Here is an 8,137-nt window from a genome sequence, read left to right as displayed (position 1 = left end):
GAGAGAGAGAGAGAGAGAGAGAGAGAGAGAGAGAGAGAGAGAGAGAGAGAGAGAGAGAAGAAAAGGAAAACAAAACAGAAAAAAAAAACATACAAACAAAAGCAAACCAAAATCAAACAAGGAAAACTCTTACATTGAAATCCCTCTGGTCTAATCAGAATCATTATAATCAATACGGCAAACTACAAATGTCCACAAGGATTGGCAGGGTAGAAATCAGTATGAATTCTCCTCAAAGATGAAAACTTCCATATGCCAGACATACTACTTCAGGGTATATGGGAAAAAAAGCCAATCAGCTGACTTTAGCTTGCCTGCATATGGTGTTTATTTACCGCAGTACTATTCAGAATAGTTAGGTCACAGCATCAGTCTAAGTGACTGCCAATGGATGAGTTGGTAAGAAAATGTCCTATATCTATACGATGGAGTTTAATTCAAACTTAAAAATGGAATTATGTCATTTGTAGAAAAATAGATAGAACTAAGGATCATGATGGTAAGTGCCTGAATCAGACCCACAAAGGTGAGTGCTGTATGTTTTATCTCATATGTGAATGTAGGTAGGGAGAGAGTGAGGAGGAATTCTTGGAAATATGGCAAGAATGGAGTAGGGAGGGGGATATAGAACAATGTAGGGACTGAACACACACACATACACATACACACACAAAATGTAATAATGCAACCCCCTATGTCTGTATAATTCAAATATGCTACTAAAAGTGATACAGGAGCCAAACAGATGGCTTGGTGATTAAGAGCATGCACTGATCTTCCAGAGGACCTGAGTTCAATTCCCAGCATCCACCATAAATTATCTCATGATTATCTGTAACTTCAACTTCAGGGTAGCTAACACCTTTCTCTGGACAACATGGGTACCCACATACATATAGACATGAATAAAAATAATAAAATCTAATAAATCTTGTTAAAATACACACTTTTTTTCTGGAGTAAAGCCCTGACTGCACACTATCACCCAGATTTCAACAGGAAGGCAAATAGAGACAACAGAGCTGGCATTGATGTGACTGGATGCTGCTGGAGCCAAACTAACAGGACACATATATAGTGATCTGGACAACTGAGGCTCAATATGCAATTTCAGGAGAGTGGGGACAACCCAGTCCTACATCTTCTTGGACATTCATGAGTTCAGCCCTAGGAATCTTTTCAAACTATCACAGTGAAAACCAAGAAAGAATCCTCCTTGACAGTGGAAGGTGGTTAGGAGATATGATTCATGACTAATTCTCCTCCATAGCAAGTGGAGCTCTCAAAGGAAAACCATCTTATGGGAGTTTTATCATCTTGGACAGAAAGGCATTTCTCCCTGTTTCTTCCTCCCAGCCTTCCTTCTCTGTAGTCTAGAGTGAATGCAAAGGAGAAGCACTGGAAGAAGGCCGTGGACCATAGATGGACTTATAACACCGAGATCAGAAAGAACAGGGGGCACTTTCATGCTCCTGAATCTCTTCATCAAGGTAAATGAGGTGGGTCTCAACTTTAATGATTCAGCTTATGATTCTTCTTTTTATTAGATATTTTCTTTATTTACATTTCAAATGCTATCTGGAAAGTTCCCTCTACCCACCCCCTGCCCTGCTCCCCTACCCACCCACTCCCACTTCTTGGCCTTGGCATTCCACCGTACTGGGGCATATAAAGTTTGCAAGACCAGGGGGCCTGTCTTCTCAATGATGTCCAACTAGGCCATCTTCTGCTACATATGCAGCTAAAGACATGAGCTTTGGGGGTACAGGTTAGTTTATATTGTTGTTCCACCTATTGGGTTGCAGACCCTTTCAGCTCCTTGGGTACTTTCTCTAGCTCCTCCATTGGGGACCCTGTGTCACAGTCATCCTATAGATGACTGTGAGCATACACTTCTCTATTTGCCAAGCAGTGGCATAGCCTCACACGGGACAGCTATATCAGGGTCCTTTCAGCAAAGCCTTGCTGGCATATGCAATAGTGTCTGGGTTTGGTGGCTGATTATGGGATGGATCCCTGAGTGGCATAGTCTCTGGATGGTCCATCCTTTCGTGTTAGCTCCAAACTTTGTCTCTGTAACTCCTTCCATGGGTATTTTGTTCCCTATTCTATGGAGGAATGAAGTATTCACACATTGGTCTTCCTTCTTCTTGATTTTCTTGTGTTTTGTAAATTGTATCTTGGTATTCTAAGTTTCTGGGCTAATATCCACTCATCAGTGAGTGCATCTCAAGTGACTTCTTTTGTGATTGGATTATCTCACTAAGGATGATATCCTCCAGATACATCCATTTGCCCAAGAATTTCATAAATTCATTGTTTTTAATAGCTTATTAATACTCTATGGTGTAAATGTACCACATTTTCTGTATGTATTCCTCTGTTGAGGGACATCTGGGTTCTTTTCAGCTTCTGGCTATTATAAATAGGGCTGCTAAGAACATAGTGGAACATGTGTCCTTATTACCAGTTGGAATATCTTCTGGGTACATGCCCAGGAGAGGTACTGCTGGATCTTCCGGTAGTACTATGTCCAGTTTTCTGAGGAACCGCCAGACTGATTTCCAGAGTGGTTGTACAAGCTTGCAATCCCGCCATCAATGGAGGAGTGTTCCTCTTTCTCCACATCCTCGCCAGCATCTGCTGTCACCTGAATTTTTGATCTTAGCCATTCTGATTGGAGTGAAGTGGAATCTCAACATTGTTTTGATTTGCATTTCCCTGATGATTAAGGATGTTGAACATTTTTTCAGGTGCTTCTCAGCCCTTCGTTATTCCTCACTTGAGAATTCTTTGTTTAGCTCTATACCCCATTTTTAATGGGGTTATTTGAATATCTGGAATCCAGCTTCTTGAGCTCTTTGTATATATTGGATATTAGTCCCCTATCAGATTTAGGATTGGTAAAAATCCTTTCCCAATCCGTTGGTGGTCTTTTGTCTTATTGACAGTGTCTTTTGCCTTACAGAAGCTTTGCAATTTCATGAGGTCCCATTTGTCAAATCTTGATCTTACAGCACAAGCCATTGCTTTTCTGTTTAGGAATTTTCCCTCAATGCCCATATCTTTGAGGCTTTTCCCCCACTTTCTCCTCTGTAAATTTCAGTGTCTCTGGTTTTATGTGGAGTTCTTTGATCCACTTAGACTTGAGCTTTGTACAAGGAGATAAGAATGGATCAATTCTCAGCTTATGATTCTTAACTTTATACAGGGGTACATACTGAATACACAATATGATTAAATGAATAAAAATGATAAATTATTGGAGTAAATAAAATACATACATAATAAGAGAAAAATTGAATTCTTAATTTTGAAATTGGATTTTTCCTAACAATGTGTGTGTGTACACATGTATACACATAATGGGGATGATTAACTGGGCTTGAGAGTTCATACAGGGCTTCTGCACAATGGAGGAGGCATAGATCTAGTAACAGTTCTTGTAAGAAACTTCCGCATTCCCAATCCATGTCTGAACGTTCTCCAGAGTATGCTTGTGTCAAATCCTTATGGACAGGTCAAGAAGGTAGAGCAAGAAAGTCATTGGAGAACCACAGGAACAGTTATAGATACTCCTGTTCAGAAAAAGAAAATGATGCAGCAAAGCCACATTGCTCTTCCAAGGCATTGATTTATCTCAGCATCTACTAGGAGAGATGGCACAGACATTGATGGTGAGGCTTCCCCCTGAGTTAACTCTTTCTGAAAACTGCTTCACAGGTATAATCAGAGCTATATTTCCTAGGTTGGTTGACAATCCATATCTGACATTGCAGTACATCCATTATGATCTTGGCAGTGAAATCTTTTTCCTCATGGCATGCTTAATATCCAGATAATGATTTTATTATTGCACTAATTCTTCCTCCAGAATAGGTGGTAAAAATCCCTTGGCGATCTTTACTCTTTTGACACATAACTTAGATATGATAACATTGATTTAATATTTAAATACTGATCTTAATCAATGCTGTCCTATCACATAACAGAGTAGGAGAATAGAGAAAATGCACATATTTGTGTTTTATACACACACACACACACACACACACATACACACACACCACAAACATACAGACACAGATGCAGACACAGATGCAGACACATATACACATATATATTACTAATAAAAATATTGGAAAGAAATAATCATGACTGTTACAGTGTCTACTTGTAAAACTATGAACCAACCCAACCACAAAACCTTTGACCTACAATCTATCCTGGCTGCAAATTATGCTAGGGTAAAGGTGGCACAGAACCTGTGTGACTAGCCAATCAATGTCTGATTTGAAGTAGGGTCTACTCCCTAAGTAGGATCCCATATCTGGTGCTGCTTGTATAATCAAAAAACAGAGATTAGGTAGCAGAGAGATCTAGGGCAAAACTAAATACTATTTGTCAGAGAAAGAATAAATAAATGACTCTAATGATACTCTGCTATACATATAGATCAGTGTCTTATCCGGTCATTACCAGAGACACTTTCTCCAGCAGCAGAAGGGAACAGATGCCGAGACCACAGCCAGACATTTACAGGAACAGACGTGACTTAAAGGCATCATCACTGAACACTTGCCCCAGCATAGGTGGTAAACCATGAAAGGGTCATCCATTGATCTCTGACATGATTTGTAGGCAGCTTCATAGGTCACAGAGTCTCCTCTCCTTGGCAATTGTTTTGTGGTTATATAATCAGGAGGGCACTTGATAATCTTACATTTTTTCTTCATCTTTCCTGGACTTGTGTTTACTCCTGAGACTTGGAGGTCATTGAGAACAGGTCTCTTCCTCATGGTCAGTTTTGAATCCCATATTCCATCTCTGTGATAATACAACAAAAGTATGCATCATAAATTTCTCTCCTAGATTTAAAATACTATATAAAAAGAGAGGAATCAAGTCATTTTTTAGATATAACAAGTGAAAGCTACCTCCCTGGGTCAAAAACATGGAATACAAGTTCTACCTCTGGCCCTGTATAGAAACAAGTATTTGATCTTCTCCCAGAGGCTAGAAAATTACATTCCTTTTCTATTTTGTTGAGAGTTAATCAAGCTGGCCCTACCAATGAATTGGCCAGGCTACCATCCTTCAACAAAGCTAATTCAGGAGTATCACTATACAGCAAAGAGCAGGAAAGAACCCAAAGATACCATTACTGAATTCATGCATGAATTCTAAGAAGCTAGAGTCTGATATCAGGGGACCATCACATCAATAACAATAGATTCACTAGCTCAAAATGACAAAATAAAAACAAGGGCATGCACTTTGCTTCAGATTAGAGCTCTATATCTGAGCTGCCCAGTAGAAGCCTTTGACCAAACTAATGGTGAGTTTTCTTCTCTCAGTTAGTTCTCACTGCAAAGTGTCTAACAAACAAATCTATAGGTAAGTGATGCTAAAACCAGTCAAGTTAACAGCTAAGCCCAGTCATGGCAAAAGATAGGAGCTAAGATCTCCATTAATACTGGAGTCACAGGTCCAAAGTGAGGTACACTCAAAGACATCCCATAGTCGAAAATGTGATATGTTTCCAGGCTTCGGCATTTAGTAGAATTGATGTGGTAATGCATTCTTATCTTACAATGCTGCTTTCAAATTTACAGTGATAATCATAATTTCATGAGCATTTTAAAGTCCTATCATATAAACAGTGGGTTACAGTTAAAAAGCAGGTCAAGACCAAACTCCCTCTACAAAAGATTTTGACTAAGTTATTGACCAAAAAATCCAGAACCAAAATTCATACAAAATAAGGCAAATTGCATAATGATAAAGGATCAACACTCAAGGAGTTACAATCCCAACTGTGTTATATCTTAAATATGTGAGGTAAACAATAATGAAGCCAGGGGATAAACAGACAAATCCATTATTGAATGAAGACTTCGTCACCTTTTCTCCAGTAATTGACAGTTCAAGTAGGCATATAATCAGTAATAGCAAGTGTTGACCTAAACAGTACCATCAATCAACGTAGCAGCATTGACATTTGTACAGTACTCCATTGAAGGAATAGGATTCACTCTCGTCTCAGTCTTCTGTGGAACATTCAAGATAGACCACACGCTGAGTCTCAAAGCATAAATGAAATGGTGCAAAATAACAGAGACCTACAACTTACATCCTAAGATCAAACTGGGATTAAACTATAAATCTATGACATAAAGATTGTTGATATATCTAAAATATTTGGAATACTTTGGTCACATTTTAAGATAAACTCAGTAAATCTACTTCAATTAAAAATATTTTAGCAATTTTGGGGGATAAATTAAAAATATATTTTATATAGAAAAGTAAGGGCTTTAATGGGTACTTTAGAAACAATAAAAAATTAATATTAATGATCTAGATCCTAACTAGAGAAAACTAAAAATGCTGATTAAGTTAAATTAAATAATAGCAATTAAAAAACACATAAATGGAATTAAATATAAGAAAGCTATAGAGGTAATAAAATCAAAAGCTGGCATTTAAAATACAGATATTAAACAAATAAAGATGATAAATGTCTGCCCAAACTAAGAAATCAAAGAGAGGAAACCTTGGTATTATCAGAAATAAAAGAAATGTATTCATCACTGAGCCCATGAGGGAAGTAATTTAAAATATTATTAAAATCTCTGTGCTTACAAATTTTATAACGTCCAGAAAAATTGCAAGTTTCTGGGAAAATATGACACCAAGATTCAGACACTGAGAAAGAACAACTACGAACAGATTGACTTCAGTGAAGTGAGTGGGTCAAGAAATGAACGTTAAAAAACCATGAAAATAAAGGCTGCTCATTCCCTATCAAATTCCATACAGTGTTTAAGGAACTGGTAAAAATTGTGATACCTTTTAGTCAGTAGAAGCCTAAAAATTCCTTTAATTCAGTCTAAGTGGCCAACATCATAAAAATATGCACCAACAGAAAATCATATACTTTAATATCTCAACAACAGAGATCCAAAAATTCCCCAACAAAATTAAAGCAAATCAAATGTGTTAATTCATCAAAAATATATAGAGAAGGATCAAGTGCATTGTGGTCCAAATGTGCAAGGCTGGCACACTGCTCCAAAACTATTATATATAGTCTAATACATTAACAATTGAAAGAGCAAAACTGGAATAGGCACCACAGACATAAAAGTTTTTAGAAAAGGAACATAACATAACCTTTCTCTCTTGGTAAAAAAAACAAACAAACAAACAAACAAACAAAACCCTCATAATACTATTGTCTTTTGTTAGGGTTTTACAGCTGTGAAGAGACATAATGACCAAGACAACATTTGTAAAGATGACATTTAATTGGGGCTGGCTTACAGGTTCAGGGGTTCAGTCCATTATCATCAAGGTGGGAGCATGGAAGCATCCAGGAAGGCATGGTGCAGGAGGAGCTGAGAGTTCTACATCTTGGTCTGAGAGCAAATAGGAGTAGATTGTCTTCAAGGAAGCTAGGATGAGACTCTTAAAGCCCACCCCCCATATGACATACTTCCTCCAACAAAGCCACACCTACTACAACAAGGCCACACCTCTTAATGGGCCAAGTATTCTCAAACCATCACAACTATGGATAACATCACAGCTATAGAAAGATTTTTGATGCTTTTCCTGTAAGAAAGAAACAAAGTAAGAGCCTGTTTTCTTCTTGCTCCTTTTCAAACATGGACTCTATGGGGGGGTTGTATTTGCTTGATTTTCTGTTTCTGTGATAAACACTAAGCAAAATCAAATTGTGGGTAGTACTTGATTGATTTGCAGTATGCAATCTGGACCAGTGTATTTTGCTCTCATGTATCTATCATCAAGGCAAACAAGACAGAAGCTCAAGGCAGGAACTAAAACAGAGGCCTATAGGAGACCACTGCTCACTGGCTTGTTTCTCCAGGATTGTTCAGCCTCATTTTCTATACAACCCAGGACCATATTTCCACCATGACTATTTTAACACAGAGATAGTATCACATCAAATAAAAACATTTTAAAATATACCCCCCACACATTGTCACAGGCCTGAGTGTGGTTTTATGGTAGAAGTCTGAGTTCCAGTCCACAGCAATGACAGAATTTTTAAAAAAGGAAAGGAAAGGAAAGGAAAGGAGAGGAGAGGAGAGGAGAGGAGAGGAGAGGA

This window comes from Mus caroli, chromosome 1 (genome assembly GCF_900094665.2).
Source record: "Mus caroli chromosome 1, CAROLI_EIJ_v1.1, whole genome shotgun sequence".
Lineage (NCBI taxonomy): Eukaryota > Metazoa > Chordata > Mammalia > Rodentia > Muridae > Mus > Mus caroli.
Note: the sequence above shows the minus strand (reverse complement) of the source record.